This window comes from Grampus griseus, assembly GCF_964374135.1.
Source record: "Grampus griseus genome assembly, chromosome: 1".
NCBI lineage: Eukaryota > Metazoa > Chordata > Mammalia > Artiodactyla > Delphinidae > Grampus > Grampus griseus.
The window spans coordinates 100,203,813-100,221,665 of NC_139017.1; the positions used below are offsets into that span (position 1 = coordinate 100,203,813).

Sequence of the window (17,853 nt, forward strand, 5' to 3'; positions counted from 1 at the left end):
ATATAGAATACCTTATCTACCTTTCTTTGTCTGTTGATTCAGAGTTATGAGGAGACCAAAGTGGCTGGGTCACAGTCTTAACTTCCAGTTCAGTGGAATCCTTGCTGTGTCTCCGGTAAATGCATTTTCTACCTTGGAACCAAGACCTCTAGACCAGGAGAGAATTAGGTTGTGGGGTCAGGAAGCAACAATTTTGCTGGTGGATCACGAGGAGTAATAGTAAATGGTGCCACTCTTATTTCCACTTTTTCAGTGCTGGACCTTGAGTCCTGGATATGGGAGAAATAGCACCTTGTATCAGATGCTGATTCAGAGCATACACAGCCTTCTGGAAAACCTTGCCCCAGCCACCTAGCTGGTGCTGTAACTGAGTCTTTAAAAGGCTGAGCCAACAGCTTCAAGACGGTGCGGAACATTGTAAGATCGGTTAATTCCACAAGCATGGGCCCATTTCTGCATTTCATTTGCTGGTTAGAAACAGTGCTGTGTGGAATACCATGGTGGTGGATAAGGTATTCTATAAGCCCGCAGATGGTAGTTTGGGCTGAAGCACTGTGGGCAGGGACTGCAAATCCCACTCTAGAGTGTCTATTTCAGTAAGAACAAAGTGCTATCCCTTCCATGATGGAGTGGGTCCAGTGTAACCAACCTGCCATCAGGTAGCTGGCTGATCACCTGGGGAATAGTGCCCAATCTGCCACTGTTGGTGGTCTCTGCTGCGTTGGTCTCTGCTGCTGGCAGATTGGGCACTCAGCAGTGGCTGTAGCCAGATTGTTGCCCTTGGTGAATAGAAGTCCTTGTTCCTCAGCCCATGTATAACCTCCATCCCTGCCACCATGGCCACTTTGTTCATGAGCCTATTGGCTGCGGAAGGAGTCTGACTGGTATCCACAAAATAGGTCATCCTATCCATTTGATTATTAAAAGCTTCTTCCACTGAGGTTACCCTTGGTAAGCATTAACATGGAACATAGATATCTTCTTTTTCACAGTGTCTTGCAAGGCAACTACTTCAGGAGAGGTCATTATAATTTCCTTGGGCAAAGCAGGACTAATATGCTCAGATGGGGGTGGAAGGGATGCTTCTACTGGCAAAGAAGACTCATGTGAGTCCCCATTTCACTTGACTAGGAGGAAATTACAACCCTATTATTTTGAGGAATCAGCTTTGTCCCAGGGTTTGGTGCATTAAGGCATTACGGAGGCCCCTCCAGTTCTAGGTCCTCTCTAGTTACCACCTGTTTGTCCATTCTCTGTTTTCCCCTCAGGGCCAAGCCTGGGCTCCAGGAATCTTTGGTGAGTCTGTAACCAGTTAGCAATTCCTCTCTGAAGTCTCGTCATCTCCTTTCCAGTTCCAGGAATCTCTATTTCCTACCTTACTTCTCCTCAGAGACACTCTTCCTGCCCCGACCTCTAGAAGAATAGAGACTTCAGTTGCTCTAGAATTGATGTCTGCTTTCTGCTCTGCCGAAATCCTCTTTCAAGAAATTACAAAGCTTGGCTTCCTGCCTGAAATGAGGGTAGGGGAAAATACAGGGATCAGGAACACAGTTTACACTTTATTATATTACCCCGTGGTGGGGGTGAGATACCAAAGTTGATGAAAATGGAGGGAAAGACTTCCTGACTTCTCTCTTTCTAGAGAACTTAATTTCTCTATCTGCATAAGGCATAATAGACTTTCCCAAGAACCAGACGCTGTTCCTCCCTTTACATCCTCCACCCCTAGCCTCGGAGGGTTATGTTTGAGAGTTTTTTAGTGTTCAGTCTGTGTGACTAGCTTCTGGTGATAAATCTTATGTGTGAATTGTGGGACGGCCAGCAACCAAAGTAAGTAGTGCTTGTTGTGGGAGGGCTGCTTGGCTGGCCTGCTGGCTGCACTTCGGCTGCCTGACTGGCCCCTCGAAGTCACTGCTGATTGTGGATTCCCCAGGGCTCTGCTGCAAGGGTGGCTCAGGTCTCTGCGGAGCCCTCTGGTTCCTCATCTCCCTCAATTAGGACCTGAGCAACTCTGCCCTTCCCACGGGGGATCAGGCCTCCTCTCCCCACATCAGGGTGATGGCAAAAAGAGTGCCAGGGTTCTGTACATCCCTTCCTTTGGAATCGCCCTCTCAGCCCAGCACCACAGGCTGTGTTTCCTGGGCAGAAGAAGGCAGAAGAAGATGGTTCTCTGCAGTGCACTAGACAAGAGGAAGGCCTCTGCTGTCGTGCACGCAGCTGCCCAAACTCACCTTGTTCATTCATTCCTCCATACCTTTGCTTCTGACATGTCCTCTGCCTGGAGTGTCTTACCTTACTCTCTCCTTTTCTCCTGGTGAAATTCCTACTTATTCTTTAAGGCTCAGTGAAAACACCATCTCTTCTGAGAAGCCACCACTTCTCTCCCCTAACACTTGGTCCCCAGAGCTTTTTGTTCCTAGCTCTGTCATAACACTTACCATATCGGATTATGGTGAGTTACTTACCTGCCCAGGTGCAAGAACTTTTTTTAAAAAAAATTCTTTATTCTTAGGGTCTAGGTTGATGCCTGATGCACATCAACGATGATGATGATTAGGATAATAATAACAGCTATTATTCATTATATGCTTAGCAGTTGCAAGGCACAGTGCTAAGAGCTCCACACACATATCATTTATGCCCATCACACTTCTAAGGGTAGCTACTGATGTTATCCTAGTTTTGGGTGAATTTTTTGAAATTCCTTAGATGGAGAGGGAGAAGAAAATTTCAGTTTAAAAGAAGGAGCAAGGGTGGGGAAGCATGGCCTGTTGAGGGCAGGAAAATTGTCCTGGAAGGGGGTACAAAAGAGAAGAATGAGGCTTGAAAGGTGAGCTGCTACCATATTATAAACGCTTTTGGATGCCCCCAAGGCATTGTAGTTTCTTGATAGGCAATAGGGAGCCGTCAAGGAGGGGCCAATGTGATCTGAGCCAGAGGCTAGAAACTGGTGGCAAGCTGTGGCAGTGACCTAGGTGAGGCCCAAGTGTTTATTACACATCTCCTGGGGGCCATGCTTGGGGCTGGATTTCAGAGCCCAGGCCTGACGTGTGCTTACAATCAGGCGATAAGGCAACGCAGAGTTGTAGTCACCAAATTTGGTGGGCATACAAGGAAGGAGCGTGGTGGGGGGGGCCTGCAGCTGGGGAGGGTAGGCATCAGGAAAAATTTCAGTAGAGATGATGCTTGACCTGAGACTCTATTTACCTGGTCAAGAAGGTGGGGAGGAGGAGAGGAGAGGGAGAGGGAGGCACCAGCAAGAAGAAAGCACTGAGGAATCAACAACACAACCAGTTAGTGGGAATTTCTGGGTTTTGTTCATTCGTTATTTTGTTTTATAAAACTTCTTTTGCTTACTTAAGTAATGCTTGTTTATTGTAGAAAATGTGTCAAATATAGAAAAACAAAAAGAATAAAGCTATAATCCCACTACCTCGAGATAAATATTTAAAAATTAGGTATATATTCTGCCATTTTTATGTGAGTGTGTGTGCTTGAATAAAAATAAATGTGCATTTATGTGTGTGTATATATATATACACATACATATATTAATGTATCAATAAGTAACAAAATGTAAGTGTACATGCTTAAACCTCTCCATCTTATGTCTATACTGTATATATCAAATATCCTGCTTCACCAGCCTTAGGTATAAAATAAGATCACACTTCTTTAATGTACAAACTTGACAGGCAGGCTAGGTTTCCTCTGGGATTGATTCTCAAGTAGTTTCTAGGAATATTCAAAAAACTCTTACATATTCCTCAACCTGTCTTAATAACTGCTCTCCATCTTCCCCCAGACGTATGTCTAAGATTTAAATAGGAAAAAGCTGTATGGGTAGACTATTCATTCCAACTAACCCTAGAATGAAAACACTTCCTGGGCCAGGAACCATGTCTTTCTTGTCAATTGCTATACCCCCAGTGCTTAAATAACACCCACCACACGATAGATGTTCAGTAAATATGCTGAATGAATAAATGAATTCAAACGTCTACTTGTTCATACAGTGAACATTTTTGATGTGACGAGTTCTGTGCTGGGGAATAAAACTTTCATCTATGATGGATATAACTTAAAGATTTTAAAAACAAACTAGGCTTCCTTGGGAGGCAGTGAGCTTCCTAGCATAGAATGTATTCAAGCAGACTACTGACCAAGATTGTAGAAGGAATTCCTGCTTTGGGAGGAATGTTGGACTAAATGACCACTAATGACCCTTTCAAATGTAAAATCTATGATTGAATAAATTTTAGATAATAACTTCTAACTTATGAGTCATAACAACCAAATAGGTGACAGAGGTCTCCAAAGGAGATATATTTGCAAATGAAAAGCAAATGTTCTGATGGGATCTAAATATTTGTTGATAATAAATGAGATTTCTTGAGAAGACAACAGGCTGTTGCTCTTGATTAGAGATAGATCATTTTAAAATAATGGAATTAGAGAAGTATTGTATTTCAGAATGTGTTTAAACATTTGTTCTTTAATCCATTTACCATATTCAAAACCCATATTTACAAACAAAATTGCCAAGACCTGAATAAGACAACTAAAACAAGCTTTGGATGAATCTTTTTTGAGAAAGCCTAAAGATCTGGACTTTGTTCATTGTTTGGGAAATCTGACTTCAACACTTTAAGACAAAAATTTCAATATGTTGGTCTTAAAGACGTGGGATTCAAAATTCATTCATTTATTCCTTCATTCAAGAAGTACATAGCTGGAAAAAAAAAGAAATATATAGCTGGGAAAAAAAAAGACATAGTTAACATCCACTAAAACACTACAGACTGAGCAATATGAATAATTCCAAAAGGAAAATGAGATAATCTATGATATATTTTAACAGGCTTTTAAAACATTTATTCTATTACAAAGTCATAATCATCCATTAAATAAAAATTTTTTTAAAAATGGAAACAGTAAAAAGATCACCCATATCATATTATTTAATAAATAACTACTGTTATTATTTTTTTATTTCTTTTGAGTGTTTTTACACGTGTAATTTTTCTATAATTATAATATCACTGTAGAAGTTATTTTGCACTTTAAAATACTAATCTTTGGATAGGTTGGTGGAAATTTCTTAGTTTGTTGGAACTTAAACCTAACTCCCTAGAGCTTTAGTTTATGTGCCTTGGCTTTCCTTTGTGGACCTTAAATATAAATCTTTTGAATTAAAAAAAAATTATAACATAGGTTTGTGTTTAAACAACATTAAAGTGGCTTTAAAAAAACTAGAATTAATAAAAAACAAAAGCAAAACTAGAATTTTATAAATTGAATGGCCAGATTGTAAAATTAGATTACAGATTAGTATCTGGATACCTAAATGGGCAGAACTGACAGTTGTTGCCATCAGCCTTAATAGCACATAGTGTCAACCATAGATCATTTGGCCACTGTTTGTTTAATGGCAATCTCCTTTTTAGACTCTAGGCTCTGTGAGGCCAGGGCTATGTCTGTCTAGTCCACAGCAGTATCCCTAGTGCTTGCTTATTGCCTGGTGTAGGCTTGGTTCTTAGTAAAATTTGAGTAAGTCAGTGAGTGATTCATTTACTGGGAGGTTTGGGGGTGGCCATGCATCCATCCATCCATTCATTCATCCATCATCAGATACCTTATGGAGAACCTGCCATGCACCAGGCACTTTGCTGGGCACCACAGACACAGGGTTGAACAGATGTAGCCCACCCACCCTGGGAGGAGGAGCTTGCCACCTGGTGGAAAAGGAGTAAAGTCCTTCACCATGGGCCCTCCAACACCTCTTCCATGGATCTCTTGCCTGATGGTCTACTATGGAAGCTATTCCTTTGTATCAAGGCACTGTTCCTTTAAATCACAGATATGCCGGGAGATGGGCTTGTCAGTCATTCACAATTCAGGGTTTTTGAGAACTAGTTTCTCAAATTTTGGAGGGGAAAGGGAGAAGGCAGGTCATACAGCCATGGAAGGAGCATTCAGGGAGTCATTTTCTCCCTTCTCTGTAGCAGGAGGCCCCAGGCCGTGGGGAGGCAGCAGTGTAACAGCAAACATGCTCAATTGGCTGAGTCCATCACCACCTGTGAGGTGACAGGCAGCTCGGGTGCCCTATTTGCCTATAGACGATGCAGATCAAATGGGGCTGCAGGTCTGTTGGGGCCCTGGGAGTCACACCGGCCACGCTCTCCCCCCATCAGGGAGGAGGCCAGCCTCCCAGACCTGCTGCTCTACAGACGCCTCTCCTGTGCAGCTTCTTCTCTAGAGGAAGCCCTTTTGGTCTCCTGCCACAAGAACACTAGCTGGGTCTCCTTTTCCCTCTGTCTTGTGGGCAGAGGCTGGAGCTGAGCTCCCAGCTGCCCCAAGTAGGAAGGAGGCTGTGCTGGAGAAAAGTCAGACCTTGGGGGAGAGGCAGAGCTTGGACCAAACTCTGCTTTATTGCCACACAGTCCCAGCCACCAGGGCAGCCCTCCTAGCCCCCTGCAGCTCCTGGCCTTGGGGCACTGAGCCTCCTGAGAGGCGGCCCACAGAGGCCTGCCATGCTCTGTCCTATCCAGCAGGACCTCATTTCAGTCACATGAGCATGAGGACAAGGCAACTCCCCCCTCCTTCCCTGACTCACATGGAGGTGATTTTGCAGGGCTGCAGTCAGGGTGGAGGTGGTGATTGTGCAGGGCTGCAGTCAGGGTGGAGGTGGGGAGGGGCTGGAGTGGAGGCCTCACTTTGCCTCTCCTTCAGCTCCGGTGGATTTCCAGTTTCTAGCTCATTCTCTGTGTAGTTCTCACACTCTCTCCTCTCCCCGTGAGGTGGACCCGAGAGGAGGAGAGACGCTCAAATAAACACAAGGCCAATGGCTCCCTCAGCTGGTCTCAGACAGGAAGCTCTGTCTCTTAGACCTCAGAGAAGGCTTGGGGAAGGGAGGAAAGATGGCCTTCCTACGCTGCATTCCTGAGGGAAGCATGCATTGTGTCCACGTGGTTTTACCTGTTAGCAGTGCCATAGTTTTAAAAAGTTACAGTATAAAAATTAGAGTTGGGATGGTTGAGGAAATGAGGTCTGTTTTGTTGAGTATAAATATGAATGCAAGGAAATAACTGCTCATTTCTGTAAAAGATTTTATTCAAGTATTAATTTCACCCTGTATTTTAAAAAGACAAGTGCGGGCTTCCCTGGTGGCGCAGTGCTTGAGAGTCTGCCTGCCGATGCAGGGGACACGGTTTCGTGCCCCTGTCCGGGGAGATCCCACATGCCGCGGAGCGGCTGGGCTCGTGCGCCATGGCCGCTGAGCCTGCGTGTCCGCAGCCTGTGCTCCGCAACGGGAGTGAGGCCCGCGTACTGCAAAAAATAAATAAATAAATAAAATAAATAAAAATAAAAAGACAAGTGCTTGAGCATTGATTTTTCACATTCAGATGTGAAGCAGTTAGTAAACGTGTTATTATTTCTATTTCTGACAGGTGGGGAAACTGGGGCTGCAGAGGAGCCATAGGACCTTCCCTGTGGGAGAATCTTGAGTCTGTGCCCTGAGCTGGTTCTTGAGGACTATGGTCACACGAGCCAAGTCTGAACATTGCAGAATCCTGACACACAGTGAGTTCTTAATAAATGCCAGCCAATCAGAGCCCCCGCCCTTTACATAATTTCTCTGGTATGCTATGCTTTTCCTCTTAGCATGCCATGCACCAGGCAGTTGACCCTTGAACTACATGGTTTGAACTGCGCAGGTCCACTTATACACGGATCTTTTTCAATAGTAAATACTATAGTACCATACGATCTGCAGTTGGTTGAATCCGAGGACGTGGAACGGTGGATAAGTAGGAATCATGTATACGGAGGGCTGACTATAAGTTATACACAGAGTTTTGACTTCGTGGTGGGTCAACGTCCCTAACCCCTGTGTTGTTCATGGGTTCAATGTATATACCTATTTGTTCAACGTCAATCCTTCCACACCCATTTCTTTTTTTTTTTTTTTTGAGTATAGTTTTTTCAGTTTCAGGTGTATAGCAAAGTGAATCAGTTATACATACACATATATCCACTCTTTTTTAGATTCTTTTCCCACGTAGGCCACTACAGAGTGTTGAGTAGAGTTCCCTGTGCTATACAGTAGTCCTTATTAGTTATCTATTATATGTATAGTAGTGTGTATATGTCAATCCCAATACCCCAATTTATCCCTCTTCCACCCTCCATTTCTTTTTTTCTTTTTTTTCTTTTTTAGATTTTCTTTTTTGATGTGGACCATTTTTAAAGTCTATATTGAATTTGTGACAATATTGTTTCTGTTTTATGTTTTGGTGTTTTGGCCCAGAAGCATGTGGGATCTTAGCTCCCCGACCAGGGATTGAACCCACATTCCCTGCATTGGAAGGTGAAGTCTTAACCACTGGACCACCAGGGAAGTCCCATCCCACCCTCCATGTCTTGATGACAGATACCAAACCTGTTTTTTTCAACACCTGTGTGCTAGCAAATTGCCTGGCACAGTGGAGGCCCTCGCCAAATAGGTTCTAAAGTAATGAATGAAAAACAGTCTTTCTCATAGCAATTCTGCACAGTTGTGACACTTGGCCACTTTTTGCCTCAATTGCTAATTAATTAAATGGGAGTAATATATCCTTTCTCAAGGATCAGTTGCCCTTCTAAAAGTTGGGAAATGCTGAGGCTTGGGAAATGCTGCTGTCCCCATGGAGGTTCCAGGCTGGTGTGCTGGAGAGCACTCTCCCAGAGGCTCCACAATGCCACGGCCAATTTCTTCTCTTTCCCCACCCATGTATTAATTGGAAGGAGATGTTACCTTTCACAAGGCCCAATAATATTCTTAATTTATACCCCAAACAGAAGTTTGTCCATTGCCATATTATGAAGGGAAATCAGATCAGGAACTATCTCAAGGAACTCCTGAAGTAGAGGCCCTTTGAAGGCCGCCATTGGTCATGGATCATTTGTCTAAAATCTTCTGTTGTGTTCTCTTTTCCATGCCCCAGGCCAGGCACTGGGAGTCCATTCAGAAGCTACCCAGTGTGCAGACACTGAGGCATGTGTTAATGACACCGTGTGTGTGTGTGTGTGTGTGTGTGTGTGTGTGTGTGTGTGTATGTGTGTCCTGGAAGCAGGCCAGGTGCTCAGGGAGAGGCCTAAGGATCTCTAGTAAGTCTTGAAGGACAAATGCAAATTAGGAAGCAAAAGAAGATGTTCAAGGTCAGGGGTCCCCAACCCTCGGGCCATGGACCAGTACCAGTCGGTGGCCTGTTAGGAACCGGGCCGCACAGCAGGAGGTGACCTGCGGGTAAGCGAGTGAAGCTTCCTCTGTATTTAAAGCCACTCCCCATCGCTCGCATTACCACCTGAGCTCCCTCTCCTGTCAGATCAGCAGTATCATTCTCATAGAAGCGCAAACCCTACTGTGAACTGCGCATGCGAGGGATCTAGGTTGCGCGCTCCTTATGAGAATCTAATGCCTGATGATCTGAGGTGGAGCTGAGGTGGTGATGCTAGTGCTGGGGAGCGGCTGCAAATACCAATTATCATTAGCAGAGAGGTTTGACTGCACAGAGACCATAATAAATCAATGCACTCGAATCATCCCGAAACCATCCCCCCAACCCCATCGGTGGAAAAATTGTCTTCCACGAAACTGGTCCCTGGTGCTAAAAAGGTTGGGGACCACTGTTCTAGGTGAAGAGGACAGGACGATGAAAGCCACAAAGGTGTGAGAACTCCCAGCAAGTCTGGAATCCATCTCTGCATGTTTTCTTAGGGTGTGTATATGGCTTAGTGGTTTCTGTTTGTTCCAGGTGACAATGCTTTCTCACCTTGGAGTGTCTGCAAGAGTGGTTACCCAGTGTGATTCTGAGAAACCACACTCCTGGCCAGCTGATGCCAGTGGGGGGATGAGAAGGCACCCCATTTCCAGCTACTTCCTTAACAGGAATCCCAAAAGAGCACTGTATTGCTATATTTATGATTCAGTTTTTGGCAATGGAAAGACCTCTTGCCAAATCCCTGCCAACAGAGGTGGGAACGAGAATGGGGCGCCCAGGGCCTGGGAGAGGTGGATGGGCTAAACCTTGGGGTTTCCCAGAATTTCAGAATCAGAAGGGGCTGAAATGGGTAGGTTGGCTGGCCTCCCCTGGACGCTGACGTCTGAGACCTCTGTGGAAAAGTCCAGTGGGTTGCACGCTTGCCCTCTGGCTGGCTTGGGAAGGAACACGGCCTGAGCCAGTTTGGGCCAGTTTACCTTTAGGGTGGACCACTGGGCAGTAGGCCTGGGAGAGGCACCCCCTCAGATCAGCCTGTTCCTCAGCACAGGAGGTTGCTGTGTTTCCCTCAAGGCTGGTCTGCTTATGTTGACACTGATTCTTGTAAAGTGATGCATGGGCAGGGTTTTACTCACAGGTGAAAAGATCTCCATGAGGTCATTTTGCTCCTACCTGGGAGGTAAAGCCTTCTTTCTAACTCAGGCTGATACAGGGTTTTGTACCACCATCGTCACCATAAACTAATGAGTAGCCCATTTTCTTATTGAGGCTCCTACAAGTTACCACGTTTCTGGGGTGTCCAACTCTCACCAGCAGCTCAGGTTTCTGTGCCAGTGAAGTAATGTTCTCATCAGTAGTTCCCTCTGATAAGCTGAGGAAAATGGAGAATTCAAGGACTGAAAACTAATTGGGGAAAGTGGGCACTTAAACATCCTACCCGATCAATGATCCCTTTGCTCTAGTCTAGCCTTCTCAGGATTTGGGGTGCAGTGACAAGTGGATCTGCTATTTATCTCACATATTTTCATGTCTCCGGGCTCCTCCTTCACTGGAACCACAGACCGGAAGGGACCTTCGGGATGATTTAGCCCACCCTGCATCGCGCGTTGCGCTCAAAGGCCCAGAGACATTATGCCTGAGAGCACACAGTTATCAGTGAAGGGATGGACCCAGAACCCAGGCTTTTTGACATCCAGCTCAGTGCTCAGTCCACCAGCCCATGCTGCCTCCATGCTTATGTTCAGCCCTGGGTATTTTATTACCTTCTTTCCCCCAACCCTTTGTGGCTTTGTAACCAGAGCACAGTGGGCTTTATGCAGATGATACTTAGGAAAAGTGTAGCCTAACTTTTGGTTTGCTGGGGGTTGTCATGTCAGCTTGCAGGAAATGCACTAGAAGTGTGTGAGGAAACACTGCAAGGCATCCTCCATGACTTCCACGTTCGGTTTTCAAGGAATGGGGCAGTGATATCATTCATTCTTGAACAGAAAAAACAAACCAAGCTCGTTTTCAGGGTCTAGCACAGCACTTCACACAGAGGCTGGAATTCCCCTACTGGCCATCATGCTGAGTACAGGGCATCACCAGTACTGTAAAGTTTCTGGATCTTTTGGGCTTAAATGGAAAAACATCATCTCTAAGGTGGGGAAGAAAGTACAGGCTTTGTAGTTTCACATAAGTAAAATCCAAGTGATATCCCTTGAAATATTAGCTACCACTGTGGCCTGTTTTCTATGTGTCAGTTATGGTGCTCCTAGTAACTCATTCAGTGCTCAGCCCTAAGTGGTGCAATTATATTATTCCCAATTTTATGAATGAGAAGAGTGAGACTCAGTTGCTTGTCCAAAGTCATAAGGTAGAATGTTGCAGAACGTGGAGTCAAGTTGGCTGACTGTAAGGCCTCCAATCCAGAAATGTCTGAAGACATGGCGGGAGGGCTCCCAGGGATAAAGGCCATTGAGCTGCCATCTCCTGCCAGATGCTGGGCTTCTGTTCTCCACGCTCAGACTCCTAACGGGGACAGCAGAACACTTGTTCACGTTCTCACCTCCACATCCTATGCCCATAGAAGGGTGAAAAAGAAGCAGAGGAGATCCAGCCACCTCCACTCGCCCTCTCAATGTTTGTCACCATGAGCTGCAGCAATGAGGATGGACTGCACTCTGGTGTGATGGGTTGGCACATGGTCTCAAGTTTCTGGTCCAGGGGTTTGGAACACAGCTGCACTTGCTCTGGGGAGGAAGAGGGATGTTGTTTACCAGCACCAAGTCTCTGAACTCATTCTAGTGACCTTTGAGAATTCACTCTCTATGGGAATAAAAGTTATGGAGAAGGAATTTTTTTATCCTCTACACACGTCTAGGTCAAATTATTATTGCCAAATAAAACAAGTATAAATTTCCCCTCCCATAATCTTAAACAGACATATTCTAGAAACATTTCGTCCCTGTCTTCAGAAGATTGCTTTGCTTTTTCTGGTGTCAGATCAACAGAAAAATGTGACACCCTGGTCGTGAAAGCCTGGGTCAGTTTTTGAGCAGTATCTGTATAACTGGTAGATTTTATTCTCTTATTACTTTTTGTTTGCCCTTCATCATACACTCCTCAATAGAACTAAAGACACTCTCTGTTCTAAGGAAGCTCATGATCTAATGATGCCATTGGGAAGTCACTGGTCTTTATTTTGGATATTTTGCAAATCAAAAAAACAAAAATGGCCAATGCAAGTCGTAATCCATTTAAATAAGCCCATTAAGAAGGAAATGGAGAAGCTATGAAGTATCACTGGAGATTTGTTATTCTTGGAGTTTGTTTTTCTCTCTGTAAGGAAATGGGTTGGTTTTTTTTTTGGTTTTGTTTTTAAAACCAATTGCAAAAAAACCCCATTAAACATGGTGGGAGGATGTACCCATAGGACCACTTTACAAGGAGCAATGAGCACTTGAAAATTATCAATATTCCTTTACATTTAGGAACACTTTGAGTGCTCTGAGTGAATTAACGAGAGGGAGTAAAGAGCTAGGTAAATATGTAAAGTCCATTCTGCAGTTAGTTTTCCAGAGGGATGCTCAGTTATATAAGGAAGGGAGCAAAGGTTAGAGAGCTAGAGTCCAGGTGGTTCTACCCGGAAGGTTTTCCCAGAGCAGTGGGGAAGAAGAAGAATGCCTCACTCTCTGGACTGGCTGGAAATGCCCTGGCCTGGCGCTTCCCTGGCGTGAGGAGTGTCACCATCCCTCCCTGCTGTTCCCCTTCCCACCCTTGCCCTTTCATAATTCCCAAGGAACCTGAAGCCCTCAAGCCAGTCAGGCTCACTGAGGCTCCGTGTATCTCCCACGATCTTCTCTGACACATGGAAGAAGAAGGAATATTTCTGAGTTCGATGATTTGCTTCTAGTTCATTTAAGAGTCAACAGCCAAAGGTGGAAAAGGGATGTAAAGACTAGATCCAGGTGAGGCAGTGGCGACGGCGGCGGCGAGAGGATGAGCAACAAGTTCGACGCATTGAAAGATGAGGACAGTGGGGACCACGATCAGAATGAAGAAAACAGCACACAGAAAGATGGTGAGAAGGAAAAAACGGAACGAGACTAGGCTCAGAGCAGCAGCAAGAGGAAGGCTGTTGTCCCTGGGCCAGCAGAGCACCCCCTGCAGTATAACTACACTTTCTGGTACTCCAGGAGAACCCTTGGCCGTCCCACTAGCTCACAGAGCTACGAACAGAATATCAAACAGATTGGCATCTTTGCCTCTGTGGAGCAGTTCTGGAGGTTTTACAGCCACATGGTACGGTCCGGGGACCTGACAGGCCACAGTGACATCCATCTCTTCAAAGAAGGAATTAAACCCATGTGGGAGGATGATGCAAATAAAAATGGTGGCAGTGGATTATTCGGCCATGGAAGGGCTTGGCATCCCGTTGCTGGGAGACTCTCATCCTGGCCATGTTGGGGGAACAGTCCATGGTTGGGGAGGAGATCTGTGGGGCTGTGGTCTCTGTCCGGTTTCAGCAGGACATTATTTCAATATGGAATAAGAATGACAGCGACCAAGCCACCACAGCCCGCATCCGGGATATGCTTCGGCGAGTGCTCAACCTACCTCCCAACACCATTATGGAATACAAAACCCACACCGACAGCATCAAGGGTAATTCAAGCTTTCGAAATACAAAAATCACATTGTGAAAGTGCACAAGCTGGCAATAATCCTTTTCTGTATGTGTGTGTTTGTCCGAAACGGATGGGAGGTCTCCGGCTGGCCCTTCCATCTGCTCACTGAGGGGACGTCCCTGAGCCTCGTGCTCCCCTTTTGCACTCATTCTGGGAGAACGGATTCCACTAGATACCCTTCAGCATCGCTGACTTTATAAAGCAGAAAAAATGGAAAACGTGACTTTGTAATAGACAAACTTTTTTTTTAATGGGGTTCTGTGCGGGGAGCTCAGCCTTTCCTTTTGCTGTGTGCTGTCCAGATGCCTCCCGGGCACCCTGTCGTGCTCTCCTCTGCTGTACGAAGGGCGTCGTGACCACGTGTACAAGCCAGAGCTGTCGACTGAGCGTGACCAGTATTATTAATGTCTGTGCATCCAGGAAAAGCTTTTCGTTGGAGAGTCCCGGAATAGCTATAAATACTGTCTTCTAGATCTGCCATTAAATTATTGGGACATTTTGTTTAAATAATAAAAAAAGACTAGATCTAAACATTGTTAAGGTAGAAAACTGGTACTTTGAGAGCCTGCATTTCTGCATTCAAGGGTAGAAATGGAAATTTACCTTTGGGGCACCCTAGTCATTTTTGAAGAAACGGTTAGATGGCCCTTCCTCCATGATGCCGGCCAGTATAGCGGCAGGTGACCTTGTTTTCCCATTTTGGAATACCTGGGAGGTGCATTTTGTTCATTGCTGTATCTGTAGCACCAAGAGCTGTGCCTGGTGCAAAACGGGTAACTATCTGTAGGAATGAATGCATGTTTGATCAGTGGAGGTAATTCTCTTAGGCTGCCAAGATGTGAGGGCTGGGAAGCACGTCTGAGAACCCTGCACGGGAACTTGACACGCACTTTTTAAGAAGTTATATAATTAATAGTGACCGGAAGGAGTTGAAATAGCACTCTTGGCACCACAGTTACCGTAGGCACTTATGGCTTGACCTGAGGCCCTTGCACAGTCTGTCACACTGTTTCCATTGAAAATGCATCTGAGTCCCAAGAATTGGCTTATAAGCGACCTTGGGAAATACAAACCAATCTTAGTTGAAACCTGCCTGAAACTCTGGTTCAGCTGTGGCTGTTTAGTAATATGTCCACACATAAGGCATTGCTGGGAAACCCACTGGCCTTTATTCTTGTGCTTTGTTCCTAGCAGGAAGCGTTGGTGTAGTATCAGGAATGTAGACCACTTTGCAGCTGTTACATTTTCCTAAGTGTCCCAAGAAGACCAGAGGATCTTAAATGGGCCAGGGAGTGGTCCTTCCTGGTATGTTAATACCTTAGATGCTCTGGCTGAGCAGAGCGTGACTCAGAAACACCCGAGTGGCCACGAGCAGTCACGAGTTTCAGTAAGATGCAGATGAACCAGAGAAAATCAGGGTAACATCACAGAAGATCATAAGGTTTGACATGAGGCTGGTTGATCAGCTCTGAGAGATGGCTGGCCTATCACACACAGCAAATAGCATTGCTGCATAATGATGCAGGTTTGAAGGGATATTCTCTATGTAGGCTCATTCAGGCACCCCAACTTGTTCTCCTGGAGGTTGGGGTTTGTAAGAAGCAGGCAGTCTCAGATGGCATCTGTGCTGAGGCCACAGATATGCAGGCAGAAGCCTGGCACCTTGTTCTTCTGCATGAGGACCCTGGGGCCTCAGGGGAAGGTGGAGAGTCTAAGGCCTTCTGGCCATAAGACAGTGCCACCCTGCTGATGGAGGGGCTGATATCAGCTCAGAGAGAATTCCAGACTGACTGCTTCCTGGAACATGAAGAAGGGGCTAGCAGGTCTTGGCAGGACATAAGGACAGTGTTGTAATATACTAAGCAAGAGAGAGATTTTTAAGTAGTAGGAGAGGTTATGCAATCTCCACTAGGATGTGGGGAATCAAGGTAGGGTGAGGGGCAGCACTGACCTCTTCCATAAAGGCAGTATCAGTGGTCACTGTGTCCCCTGTCAGGGGCTCCTCTGCTAGTGTCCGGTTGCAGTGACACTTGTAGCCTCTTGTGTGGGGAGGGAGAAAGCCATGAAGGGCATTAACCAGCCTGAGCAGAAAGATGACACTGGGTTAGCTTCATTTTCAGGTTGGCTCTGCTCAAGCGGTGACAAAGATAAGCACTGGTAATGCCAAGTTCATATCCCACCAGCTTGTTACCAAAGTGGGAAGAATTTTTCCCTTTCCCAGGAGGACCAGTGACAGTTCCAAGGCTGTCGGTGCTCACTGGCTCAGCATGAGTCAGGTAGTATGACTGCGACCTTGATCAACTAGGCCAGGGGCAGGTAACTACTCTCAAGCCCTTGGCCTGAGACTGGGGGAGAAGTGGTTCTCTAAGAAAAACTGAGTTCCCTTCATCTAAGGAAAGGGGATGAGTGCTGAGCAGCAAAAAAGTCACATATCCACACATTCTGACTTGAAATGTGTGACTGGGTGTAAGTCAAAGCCAGAATTTCAATGAAGAACCGGTTACCTAAGGTCTTCACGTAGCTTCAGTGTGCCTAGAAAGTGAAGGGGTTTCCCTGACCGTCTCTAGAATGTTTCTTAAGAAGTAAAGTATGCTCACGCACTTAGCACTGGAAACTAATCACGTGACTAACAAACAAATGGACTGGAAACGGGGGGAAGGGCAGGCAGGAACGTAAGAGAGAAGGCTCATATCCTTTCAACAAATAAGCAGCATTACTTAGAATAAAGGAGGAAATGAGGCAAGAATTGAAATAATGAAGTGGTTATTTTTTTTGGCAAAAAAAATGGTGCAACATCTGTGTTAATATTTAGCCTAAAGAAAACCCCAGTAATTTCCGTTATTGTGATGTTATTAGATGACAGCGACATTTTTTTATTTCTTCCTTATCATTTTCTAAGTTATGAGTTAATCTAATCTGGCACTCAGGTCCTTCTCCATCAGGTAAAGTCCCTCTCATTCTTCAGTGGTCCCTCTTTGCAGGTACCATTCGTGTACCTTCTTTCCAGATTCACGTAGGGGGAGATCCTTTTTCTCTCTTTCTTGTCAGCTTTTCTGTTTTTGTACATACCACTAAGATAGCACTTGTCATGTTGCACTGTGGTTTTTCATTTGTTCAAAAAGTTCTTTCGGGCAAGACAGACTTGAGGTACATCATTTGACTTCTCTGAAAGTCAAAGGGGGAATAACAGTTCCTTCCACAGAGAGGTGCTGTGAGAATTCAATTAAAGAAGCTGATGCATGAAAAGCACGTAGCATGATATCTGGCACATGGTGAGAGCTCAGTAAATATTAGTGCATTTTAGTATTAATTCTCATTGAAATAATAGTTACTATTATTGATATGTATTTTACCAGATGATGAGTTCCTAGAGGACAGTGGCTGTTCTGAGGTCATAGTAGATACTCTACATATGTGGAAAGAAAAAAAGACAGGGAAAGGAGGGGAGGATAGGGGAAGAGAGGGAGAGATGGAGGGGAAAGAGGGAGGAAATAATAATGGGAACAACTAAGAAGGGAGCACTGCCAGGTTTGTCCAGTGAAGAAGGATCTTGAGAACGTTTGTTTTATAGATGAGGAAATGTAGGGGCCAAGAAAAGTTAAGGAGCAGGTCTAAGACCACGAAGTGGGGCTGGAATACAGGCTGTCTCCCGGGGTTACTCGTCACAGCCCCTGCTGTTACCGGATCAGCTTCTTGTCCTCTCCATTTTCCTTAGCAATGCCACGGCATCCACACGGCTTGATAAACCTCAGCTGACCTCTGCCGCTGGGAGAACAGGGCATTTCCTATCCACCCCCAGATGCAGACTGAGGAAAACGTAGGTACTTGGTGGGAATTTTTCAGTGTCTCCTGTGAAAACCAGAAGACAGCCATTAAGGAGTAACACGGTCCTGGCCTTAATGTGGTTGGCTCCAAGGGATCAA

General features: G+C 45.3%; 1 long non-coding RNA gene and 1 pseudogene across 2 annotated transcripts in view; both read left to right on the forward strand.

Moving 5' to 3' along the window:
• Positions 1 to 7,514, forward strand: part of LOC309836982 — a 42,137-nt gene extending 34,623 nt beyond the window's left edge. Inside the window, exon 3 of the long non-coding RNA XR_014298194.1 lies at positions 7,452 to 7,514. This is a non-coding gene — a long non-coding RNA (uncharacterized lncRNA). The remainder of the gene's footprint in view (positions 1 to 7,451) is intronic.
• Positions 7,515 to 13,241: 5,727 nt separating this feature from the next.
• Positions 13,242 to 13,945, forward strand: LOC309818236 (eukaryotic translation initiation factor 4E type 2-like; annotated as a pseudogene). Its single transcript has one exon. The product of its transcript is annotated as a eukaryotic translation initiation factor 4E type 2-like (transcript).
• Positions 13,946 to 17,853: the final 3,908 nt, after the last annotated feature.